The following is a 12,500-nucleotide window of genomic DNA, read 5'->3' as shown; positions in this document are numbered from 1 at the left end:
AGAGCCGCTGTAATGACACGGTGGAGTGTGTTCACGCACACCAAGGTGTGTTAAAAGTTTTATAGTGTGAGGTCAGTGATGAGTTGGGCTCAGATATGATGGGATGAGGTCTAATAGGGTGTTTTATAGATGCTGTGTCTGTGCGGGATGACGGTCGTTGTGTGTGTTTGCGAGCACATGTGAATAAATATTTCTTTTTAGAGGCCTGTGTGTGTGTGTGTGTGTGTGTGTGTGTGTGTACGGAAGCCCTGAAAAGCAAGCGAGAATTGTTTTTTTCCTGGTGATCCATTTTCAAAGTCTGATCTAAATAATTTTTTCTTCTGTGTATATGACTTAAGGACTGGTGGAAAACATGTTTTTGTCAGGATAATCTTTCTACGTTCTTATTTTTTTGTCTGTCAAACAGGTAAAAAAAAAAATCTTTTTTTTTCCTTTTTTAGGCAGATTTTACTTTGTTTTTTTTGCCTCTTAGGGAACACAGGTGAACAAAAACACCTTTTTCAGGCAGATTTTTCTAAGTTCCTTTTTTTTCTTTGCCTCTTAGGGGGAAAATAGGGGGATGAAAACATGTTTTTCACCTGTTTCACAGACCAACAAAAAGGAACTTAGAAAGATTATCCTGGCAAAACATTTTTTTCCACCTGTTCTTAAGTCATAAACACAGGAGAGAAAATTATTTAGATCACACTTAGAAAATGGATCACCAGAAAAAAAAAAATCTTACTTGCTTTTCAGTGTTTCTGTATGTGTGTCCACAGCAGTATAGTAATATTTTACTGCCATGCTGTCATGCTTATCCGCATCAGCATGGCAGCAAAATATCAGATCTCTGCAGTTCACGTAAATGTTATGGATGGAGGCCGACCCCATGCATTACACCCTATCCCTCTGAATATGCCAAGATACATCACACACACACACACACACACACACACACGCACACACATACACACTCACACATGTACCACCTCCTGACCCTGCCTGATATGAAGGTTTACCAGCCGTCTCTCTCTGGTGGAACTCATCTACCTTGAAACCTGAATTCCTGCCGCGCTTTCCGCTTGATCAGTTTGCGTTTCTTTTACTAGACATCCATCGAGTCCTGTAAAACCCTAAACAACTATATATATATATTTTTTTTACAGTTTGCTGCAAACCAGGACAGCGGATGGAGAAGAAACCGTCTATTGTGGCCGAGGCGATAGAAGCAGGTAGCCTTCTTTATGACGGACACAATAGACTTGTCTGTCAGACTCTGACAGGCAGAAGAAGAGGGAAAAGGCGCATTTTTCTTTGTTGAGTGCAACAATAATCAATGTAGCACAGTATAGAGGAGGAGCGGGTAAAAAGAAGCGTAAAGAAATGTGTGAGCAATGTTTCCCAAGGAGAGATGAACAGATTGAAAAGGCCTTGCGAAGATAAGTGGAATACAGCACGTATAATTATTTGCAATATATTTGTTTGTGTTTTTTATGTAAGTGCACTTGTGTGTGTGTGTGTGTGTGTGTGTGTGCAGAAGTGTGTGTTAAAAGCAGGCCTAAGGGGAATGAAATTCCAGCCAGTGAGCTCCATCCCAGAGCTAAATTACACAAGCCAGCCATGATTTCATGCTTCACTACATTACTTCTCCTTCTTCCTCTGCTCTCTGCACTATCTCCCCTCCTCTCCCTGTCTCATTTACCTCTGCTTTAACCCCGCATGGATCTTATCTGGTTAAAGAGCGAAAAGAGGTGAACCACACAGCCATGCGCCATGAATATTTCATCTGTGTTTGGATTACCATTTTTCTCCAAAGATTCATTGTTCAATGTATAATACATGCAGCGTCGCACCTCTGCGCCTAGATCATAACCCCTGCCCTTCTAATCACAGGCGAAGCGTACCCTCACCCAGCCAGCCAGGCCAGCTGTGTGTGTGTGTGTGTGTGTTTATGTGTATCAATATGTCAATGTGTGAGTCAGGATGGTGGTTTCTGTGTAGGTGGACGCAGCAATAAATGCATGTGCACTGACAGACTCGTATTTGTATATATGAGCGCACGTTTGAGGGGTGTGTGTGCGTGTAGGGAGCTAGGGGTTAGAGCGAGGCTAAGACCGGCTCATCTTTCATACACACACACACACACACACTCCTCTACCCTCAGGCTGGATTAGATGATGAGGTGGGAGAGTGAGTGAGATTGGAAAGGAGAGGAAAAAATGTGTTGGTAGGAGGGAGAAAGAGAGCGAGTAACAGATTAAGAGTGAAATTCAAGTCTTTTGGCTGCTGGCTCGGCTCCAGGTTTAAGTTGCAACTGTAATATTCTTTCAAATGATCTACCTCCTTTTGGATATACTGTAGTGTGATTTTGCCGGCCCACACCATTTGGCTGGTCTGACGGCTGCCTTCATCTCCTCCCATCTTTCTATCGCTAAATGAGCACTGAATAGAGAAGCAGGCGAGGCTGTATAGATTTGAATGGCTCACTCGGTGGGTGTTTGATGGGAAAAAAAATGGGTGCACGAGCAATTCTGACCTAAACCGCCCGTATCTCTTCATAGCCATAGAAATGGGCTCTTTTAAATGTATAGTTTCTCCGAAAATTACCATACAAGTAATTCAAAACAGTGAGGCTCAGACAGGCAGTGAATATTTCAAGAGCGTTTGACCTGAGTGTATCTGAGAAAATCTCAACGCATTCACCTTTTAGCACGCATGTGCGTGTGTGTGAGTGTGTGTGTGCGCACGCCCAAAAATGATGTCATCTTACTATCTTGCAGAAGCATGAAGGCAGGCGTCTGACAGATTCAAGCAAAAGCTCATCAAAGAGGAAATTATTCCCATTTACTCCATTTCCAGGAATAATCAGAGTTGTCTCGGTGCTGAGGTCACACACACACAGACACACAGTCACATGGGGTTGCATTTATTCAGCACGTTCTCATTCCCAGGGCGTTAAATACCGAGGCATTGTCACGGCCGTTGGCATCTGATACCGCCGCACACGGCTCCCTTTAGCGCCAGTATGAAACGCACCGGGCGTTCCATTAAACCAATCCGCGGGCAACAGTGAACGCGGCAACAGTGAACGCTCCAAGAAAGTGCACCGGGAGTGTGGTGATGTAGTCTAAAGATTGAAAAGACAGACACCAGGTGAGCAGGAGAGGAGGTGGATGGGTCCAACAAACACAAGGCTTTCATCCAGGGGACTGCTGTTTGTGTCCCGTGTGTCACGTTCAAATTAGGGCTGTCAATCGAATAAAATATTTAATCGTGATTAATCGCATGATTGTACATACTTAATGGCGATTAATTGCAAATTCATCGCACATTTTTTATCTGTTCAAAATGTACCTGAAAGGGAGATTTGTCAAGTATTCACTACTCTTATCAACATGGGAGTGGGCAAATATGCTGCTTTATGGAAATGTATATATATATTTATTATTGGAAATCAATTAACAACACAAAACAATGATAAATATTGTCCAGTAACCCTCACAGGTACTGCATTTTGCATAAAAAAAAATGCTCAAATCACAATATGGCAAACTGCAGCCCAACAGGCAACAACAGCTGTCAGTGTGTCAGTGTGTTGACTTGACTATGACTTGCTCCAAACTGCATGTGATTATCATGAAGTGGGCATTTCTGTAAAGGGGAGACTCGTGGGTACACATAGAACACATTTTCATTCACATATCTTGAGGTCAGAGGTCAAGGGACCCCTTTGAATATGGCCATGCAAGTTTTTCCTCGCCAAAATTTAGCGCAAGTTTGGAATGCTATTTAACCTCAAAGCTATGTGACATGGTTGGTACCAATGGATTCCTTGGGTTTTCTAGTTTAATATGATGCCACCTTCACTGTAGCTTTAAAACTGAGTCCGCTACAACCTCCGAAAGATCGTTTGCGTTAATACGTTAAAGAAATTGGTGTCATTAAAATAAATTTGCATTAACGCGTTATTATTGCGTTAACTTTGATAGCCCTAGTTACAATCGTCTGTTTGTCCGTGTCCCGTGTTCACAACATTCAGTGTCATTTTTCACTGTACAAACGTAGTAGTTTTAAGCCCAACCATGTAGTTCTTTCCTAAACCTAATGGTTGTGTTGCCTAATCCTAAAGTGACACCTTGGGGCGTGACAAAGCGGCGGTATGTGACGAGTTGGGATGAGAACCTGTTGATTTATTAGTCATACATATGGATTTAATGCAATGTGTTTGTCATTTTTAAACAAACAGCAAGTTTCGATCCAGAGTTTTTCACCAGCCTCAATTAGCACAATTGATCTGTTATGTCAAAGCAAGAAAAAAAAGTGAATTTAGGAACAGAGGACTTTTGTAGCATTACTGCTCTCAGAACCAAAGCATTTACCTTTTTACTCATCAAAATGCTGATGAAGGCTCTCCGAAGATGAAAGTTGGTGTCTTGTTTTACTTTGAATTAGACTCCCTCTTTGAACCGCTTCTTGTTTGTTTGTGATGGCGAAAAAGCTCGCAGCATTTGTAATCAAACCCCTCGGGACCGCCTGTCTTGGTTTGGCTCTTCAAACTGCCGTGTGCATCTCATTGTGTTTATACTTCTTTTCTTTGTGCACATCATGAAGGATCTCAGGCTGGGCTTTGACTGCTGTGTTCAGCATCCTCTTGGTGTGTGTGTGGATAAAATGCACTTTTTAACTTGCGACATGCTGAGAGTTGTTGTTGTTCAGTTGAAACTAAGTCATAAAAGACGAGCAATCCACATGGGAAATATCCATTTAAAGCGGTAGAACGTGATCCTCTAGTGGCCTCGAGTACAGCTTCAAGTTTGTTGCAGTCATCTCAAATGTCAGCGCGGCAAAATCAATAAAAAAAGAGGACCATTTATGACGGAAAAGATATCCTTTATTTTGATTGAATTCACACTGCAGAGAAAAGGTATTCTTATTTTTAACCACATCATACAAAAAACTCATGTTTTGTAGTGCTGGCAATGGCAGTAAAGCAACCATTAGATTCACAGTGACAGATTGCAGAGGCCAGTACCTCAATCTGCCAGCTCTCTTTCTTCTTCATCATGCTCCTCTTCCTGTCAGACCTAAATGTTCCTGTGTTTCCTCTCCAGGTCCATTTGGACAGGCTCAGGCTCCAGGTGTTTGCTCTTCCCTTTACATCCAAGTGTCCTTGTTCTCATTCTTTGATTTGTTTTTGGAGTGGAGGTCTCCGCCACCTCTCCTTTTCCTCTGCAGCCAGTGTGGGAACTGGACCACCAGACCCAGCCAGACTGGGTCCGGCTTTGAAGACAGTAAAAAGAGAGAGAAGAGGTGTCAAGGCTGGTTTTGAAACCTGCTGGTTGTCTGTGAACTCGAAATGGTTTAGAAAAGATCTATCTTTACTTAAAGGTAAAAAGCAGTTTATAGTTAGGGAAGCCATACATTTACTCTTATCGTGTTATATTTGTACTCCATACCGAGAATTTTCTGTCTCAGAGGGATGATGCTTCCCTCTTAGATGTGGACCACAGCCTGCCCTGTTCCTCACTCAGTCTGGCTAATAGGATGATTTTAAATCATGAGATCATTATATCTCATATCATTTCAATCACATCATCTTTGTTCTTACCGGAACGCCGATTAGCTCTCAGTAACAGGAACAGTTTTGCATTTTGGGAAACACGCTTATTCATGTTCATTCTGAGAGTAATAGATGAGGAGGATTGATACCGTTCTCATGCCTCTGTGTTGGGTACAGAACTAGAGCCATGAGGCGCGTAGCTTAGCTCAGCATAAAGACTGGAAGCAGAGTATAAAAGCTGGCCTGGCTCTGACCAAAAGTCACTGTCACTGTCCAACACGCTCTCATCCCAACTCATCACATACTGACGCTTTGTCAGACCCCCTGGCGTCACTTTACGGTCGCAGTAAACACGTGTTAAATGTTGTGAATTCAAACAAAAACACTTGCTTAGGTTTAAACCATCGTGGTTGGGCTTATAAAATTACTACGTTTGTAAAGTGAAAATGAATCTTAACGTTGTGAGCACGGGACACGAATGAACAGCTGATCGTAAAGTGAAAGTGAAACTTAACACACGGGACATGAACAGCGGTCTCCTGGATGAAAGCCTCGTGTTTGTTGGACCCATCCACCTCTCCTCCCGCCCGCACTATGTGTCTCTTTCACCCTTTAAACTATGTCACCACACTCCCGGTGCACTTTCCTTGAGCATTTATTATAATGGAACGCCTGGTGCGTCTCTTACAGGCACTAAAGGTACGTCCTTTGTGCGTTGGTATGACATGCTGAGGGACGTGACAAAGCGTTGTTATTTTACGCTCTGGGAAGGAGAACGGGCTGTGCTTTCACCAGCCAACATTTAGTCTGCTTTAATCAAACTCTGGTGAGGTTCGTTTTGGCAGTTGTGAATGTAGTAATCGTACTCTGGTGCGGACCAAAATAACCTCTCACAGGCGGTCTCGGACCGTTTCCAAGGGAACCAAAACGCGTGTGTTGGACGCAGGTACAGGTAACGACAGGTTGACATGAGTGGGAGAGGACTGATTTGGACTTTTGCAGAAGTCTGATGTTTGCTTGAAATCTGGGCCGAAGAGAACATATAGAATATGCTAAATAAAGTCCCACAAAAATAGACGTTTATAAAGGCATTCGAGATAAACTGGAGGAGAAGGGATTTGTGTGCATTGTAGATCAATGCTGAGTCAAAGTGAAAAAAACGTATCAATACTGTATATCTAAGTCTGCGATTCCCTGCATAGGAGTAACAGCTCTCGAGACAAAAAAGATAAATTTGCTCCTTCGTACACACCCCTCAGCAACTTAATGTTTTTATTTAGTCTGCTTTAATTTGTGCACTGTGAAACCTAACCAGACTAAATAGAAAACAAACATAATTTCTCTCTGATTTGGACTAGCCAAACGGACTACGGCTTGTGAAAAAACACCCTAAGGTAGGCCTACCGATATCCACTTCACATTTCACACTCAAACCTGACAATCTCAGAATATATATTTCCAATTTTAGGCTGCTTCCATGTGGCTTTGACTCAAAAATGCAAACTCAAAATGAAACCTTATAATCTGTCATTTAATGGTCTTGTTCCCAACGCATTCCAAATTAAGGAAAGCAGCTAATCTGGGGTCTTTTCTTAATGGGCTTTACTTTAAGCCTGTTCTAAACTAGGTACAGTATCGGAGCGTCTATTCATAACTGAGGACTTAGCTCAGAAATCACTCTCTACTGCACTCTGATATATATCCGTTTATATCATTAGACACATGGAAGGATTAGGCCCTAATTAGAATTTTATATACAACACCTTCCTGTGTTTGACATACTGAACAGTACGCCGCATTACATTCATCATAATGTAAGCTTACCTCATGAAGTGATTTACGTCTCTGATAATAGTTGTAATACACGTCCGCCTGCAATTACACACACACACTCATACACACACACACACACACACACACACACACACACACACAGCTTCCCACACTCAATACTTCACCCTGTCTGCCACCACTGGTGCGGTCTATCAATCAGAGTAAGCTGACAGCTATGGCTAATGCTCCCCTTTTATTTAACCGTGCTTCATAATTTACCATTAGATTACTGGGTTTAGATCATATGCAGCATATGTCGTGCTGTTTGTAGTGCTCTTTAATTGTGATGCACACTCTGAGCCACAAAACACTGTCATTTTATGACATTTTGAGGCATATTAGACATAAACGGAGTCAAAAATCACATGCTGATCTGTGAAAACGTGCGATAAGGAATCTAATTATATAGCTGCTTCTAATGATTGGACATGAAGCTAAATGTTACCTGAAAGCCAAATACAATAAGTAGATTTACTCAATATCAATATAAGTGATTTGGCACAACATCTGCGCATAGACATGTTAACAACTTTGACAGTCACACTCCATAATTGGCAGGCCAGGGCATGCTTAGTTATTCAGCGATAATGAGAATGGCTTTTTCTCTCTTTCTCTCTCTTACAAACACTCAGCCATCTCCTGCAGATGTTCAACAGAAACACTGATTTAAACCATCAGCTCTTGGCCACGTTGTGCCAACTGGACGCATGCCCGTCCTTCAGTAAGACTTGAGTAAACACCAGTAGGCTCGCCGTCGTCGTTATCAGCGCAGAATGTCTGACTTGAGGGAAAGCACAAGGCGAGATAACTCCGGAGCCGTGAACTTTAATCGACCTCGTTGCCGGCTCGGATCTATCATCTTAACTGAGGCGATCCGGAGATGACAGCCCTGCACATCCATCATGGGAACTGCTCAGCCCTGACACACATAAAAACCTGAAACGGCACAGAGTCAGACTCAATAGAACCGAAAAGTTTCAATTTGATAACTTTTCCCAATCTTACAGGACATCAATCAGACTCGTGCGACTTTGCTTCGACTTTCAGAGTCATACATGCACCCAAAACATATATATGGAAATGTGCTGTTTCCTTTTTGTAGTGCCCTCTGGTAAACTTTGCTTTACATTTTAATACTTGTCTCCATTCTAGCAGGTCTATTTCTTTGTTAAATCCCCTCTGTTCTGGCTGCTGTATCCCCCCATATAGAAAGGTTAAACACACCTAAGCAGAGACATTGTGACTGATGCCGAGGCTGTTTCTAAATGTTAATGACACCCTCCGGGCAGAGCGCTGTGCACCGCAGTATCCTACTGTAGAGTTATAGTGTGGCGGTTATGCTATAGTGGTTCCATCTGTGCACGCACACATCAAGCTGTGTGTGCTAGCGCAGACACACACACACACACACACACCAGGGACGGTCGACTGTACAGCTGGCACGCGGCCAGGAGTCCTTCCACTGAGTGGTCAGGGAGAGAAATCAATCAAACATGGCTTGTCAGGCCCCTGAATCCATTATGGCAGGGAGAGTGGTGAGGCTTGAGTAAACAGGGATGACAAGGAGAGACAATTAGCAAGAATTCAGGCAGTTGTTAGAGGCAAGCTCTGGGATTTGGTGGTCCTGCATGGCCTAGTTTGGCCCACCTCGGCTTAGCCCCGTCAACGGGCTCAGCTCGCAGCTTTATTGCCGGTAATTCACTAGCCCTCAGTGTTTTATGCCCCCTCTCTTTACAGCCTAAGCAGGCCAAATCCATTTAAATAAACACCAGTGCTGCAGAATGATGGCTGAGGTGTTTAAAAGCACTGATGCAGGACCAGCACACATACACTGCATCACAGCTGGGGCCATTACGGCATTTCAGGCCAATAGAGTGTACAAGTATTAGATCAGACACAGACAGGAGATCTCACTGCAGCCTCTTCGGATTTATATACCGTACAGTAGTGGTGTACATGACTGATTTTTTTGTACAGCGTGCATTGATTATACCTGCAAACACGGTACAACACACCCAATCAGTATGCAGGAGTTACTCGCCGGAGATCATTCCCCAACCTGCGAAATTAGTCGCAAGATTTGCTGTAGTCGGATCAGGAGAGGAACTGATTTAGAAACAGCTCTCTGTGCGAGTAAGTGTGCGGCCATTACTCATACGTAAACTCATTACATTGGTCTAATAGCTCTGTCTCGTGACTCTGCCTGTGCCTTCCTATATGGAAAGAACATTAGTGCGGCCTATGTATGGAACACAGTGTTGGAGTTCATTCATTCTCCTCTATGGTATGGATCAGACAGATAATTAACTGCAGAGACATGAAGTCATTGTTCAGTTAGAGATATGGGCCCGCTCTAATAAGAGCTCACACTGTGGAGTGGCGAGGAGAGAAAGGGACGAAATTACAGGGAAGGGGTCTGCTAATGTCTGGTGAATGACTCGCACTGTCTCTTTGCACTGCATGTCACATCCTACAGTCCCTGTAGTATAGTATTACTGTGTCCCCGATCCACTCAGAAATGTGTTTTGCTCGACTTGGATGTTTGAGCTTCGCCGTTCAGAATGACGTATGTGCAGACTTTGACATTGGAAGGCTGTTTTTACACATTCATCTGCTGATGGAGGAAAGTTTCTCACCTTAAATCTCAGTGTAACACGTCTATCTACGAGCAGGATTTGTGACATCACAGTGGGCCACTTAACACAAGAGTGATGTGGAAACCTGCAATCTCCCTGAGACATAACAAACACTGGATTGTAAAATGAAACTTCTTTGCAACTTACCACCAGCAACTGTGGAACAGCATGAAACCGACTAAAAGACATGTCGGCCTTGTGCTTGTGCAAGTGCATTTGTGCCCTTGTGCTTGATAAAACAAAACCTTTTAACATGAAACATATTTGTACTTTCATAATATAAGCATTTTCCAATGAAGGAGTAAATCATTTTAAAGGATTTTTAGTGAGATAATTAAACTTTTATGTTGAAAAAACATATCAGACGCAATTTATTATTCAAAGCACAGTATTTTTGTGTCTTAAAACATGTCTGGAGGGGATATCTTTTGTGTGTGAGCTTTGAATTGCAGTTTTAATCTCTATTTAGCATAAATGATATCAATAATGATATCATAAATGATAAAAATGAGTCCACATACAATATATTTTATCGACACGCACAATGTTTGAATGTTAGTTTGTGGTATTATTGGGTCTGTTTTTATTTAAAGGTGCTCTATATGATATTCAGAGCATCAATTTAGCAGCAAACAACTATTTGAACTATTCAATCAACTATTTGCTATGTAAAGATATAGTGGAGTAATGCCTCTGTGTGTGTTGTAATCCGAGCTTCTCTGTGCTTTGTTGACATAGACGGGCTGGCCGCATGTGCCTTTTTAGTGCATGTTGGTGCATGTGAGCGTGCCCCACTGGCTAGCTCATGGCATTCGCTCTGCACTGCTCTCATATGGCAGTTACAGTTGATAGCACCGACGGCGCAGTTGCGGTAGCGCAGCACCCACCCTCCGGTCCCCCCCCAGGTAAACACTTTTAGCTCTGTCAGCACTATTGCCATTGTTTTCACTGTTAGCGCTGTTAGCTGTGAGCCACTGGCTCAGCTGTTGCCATGTTGAGAGCCATGTGGAGGCAATAGAAATGCTCCCAATCTTGCATTTAGCACCTTTAAACATAACCTAACCGTTTTGTCTGCTGCTGTAGCAAATAGTTGATGCTCCATATCTCAAAACTGCAGTCTAATATAACTTTATGTCTTAAAACTCATCTGTTTTTGATGAGATTTTGATGCATACAATGAATTCAAAAGAGATGTGTAAGAAGTGAGAAAGAGGAATATTAAAAGGGCATAATCATGCTCTGCATTAAATGGACATTCAAGTTTTGTTTTTTTCTTTTTAGAGCTGAGCGAGTTCCCCTCATAAAGTAAAATTTATGTCCCCTGCTCGGGTGTTGTCTGGGGCTCCCACACAAGGCCGGCCTGTGCTCGACCCGACCCATAAATCCTAACTTTTGAATGGACCTCTGTGCTGGACTCGGGAGCCCCTGTCTGCGAGGCCATGGAGGGAGGGCCCCAAATTACAGAACCTCCACGAGCGGTCCAGTAGGAAAACAACTGTGAAGTTTATCACATCATTCCAAGAACGGCAGGGAACCCTCACACCGCAGGGCCGTAGAGGCATCCAAGTTTATTTGTTACTTAAGTGTATTTGGTGAATAAATGGCTGCAAGAAAGGTCTGAAAATCCACAGCGATTGCATGTCTCAGAGTGCAAGGCTGCTACATTCAATCTATCCCTGTGGGATATCATGCATGCGTGTGGGTCTCGGTGGAATAGCTAATGCATTGTATATATACATGTCTGTGTGCTAGAATATTTATCAAAGGACAACAACACAGACTAAAAGCATCAAATAAGCAAAGGTCGCATACTTTTACACGCATGCACATACTGTTCTTATATCGGTCCCATTGATTCCCCATCCTTTGCACGACGCCGGAGGGCCAACGTTCACAGAAGACAGAGACAGGGCCAAGTGGAAGATTATTCAGAATAACATATAGCTCTGTGTGTGTGAGTCCAGAGAGGAGTGAGTGACAGCATCAGAGCAAATGGTGATGAAATGGTTGCATCACAGCTATCTGATAGCCGTCTCTATACTCGGTATCCTCTCTTCTCACATGTATGATTCATATAGATGCATGGAGGATTCCTTCAAAGCTTTCACATGTTTATGAGTCCATAACATCTGACGCATTCATGTTTACGCTCCCAAGCCACATTTGACATTTTCTGGATATGATGAATCATTAATGATGACCTCAATAGGCTTTCACATCTTTGGCCCACAGATCAATAAAGTGGTTAGGGGAGTAGGTCAGCGGCTCTCCAGAGGTGGCTGTCAGTGTGTGCGTGCTTATGTGTGTGTGTGTGTGTGTCTTTGAGCGTGCCTCCAAACAGTCACACCCAGCAAGCGACTGTAAAATGCTGGTGCTAATTGGCGGCCAAGCGCGGCCCTGTCTCCGGCGCGACGCTCCGGGGCTGGCAGAATTGTGGCTGGTTTTTCCAAGTTTTTTTTTTTCTCCAAGCTATCCCTGCCTGCGAGGCTGTG

At 43.1% G+C, this 12,500-nt stretch overlaps 1 protein-coding gene across 3 annotated transcripts in view; it reads left to right on the top strand.

Moving 5' to 3' along the window:
• Positions 1-12,500, top strand: part of nrsn1l (neurensin 1-like) — a 130,111-nt gene that overhangs the window by 97,497 nt on the left and 20,114 nt on the right. For all 3 annotated transcript variants that reach the window (XM_037796073.1, XM_037796072.1, XM_037796074.1), the window contains one exon: positions 1,146-1,211. The gene's annotated coding sequence lies outside the window, so the exon portion shown is untranslated. The remainder of the gene's footprint in view (positions 1-1,145; positions 1,212-12,500) is intronic.

The sequence above is a fragment of the Sebastes umbrosus genome, chromosome 15 (assembly GCF_015220745.1).
Source record: "Sebastes umbrosus isolate fSebUmb1 chromosome 15, fSebUmb1.pri, whole genome shotgun sequence".
In the NCBI taxonomy this organism is placed as follows: domain Eukaryota; kingdom Metazoa; phylum Chordata; class Actinopteri; order Perciformes; family Sebastidae; genus Sebastes; species Sebastes umbrosus.
The sequence above is the reverse complement of the archived record's forward strand: the minus strand, read 5'-3'. Positions and strand labels throughout refer to the sequence as shown.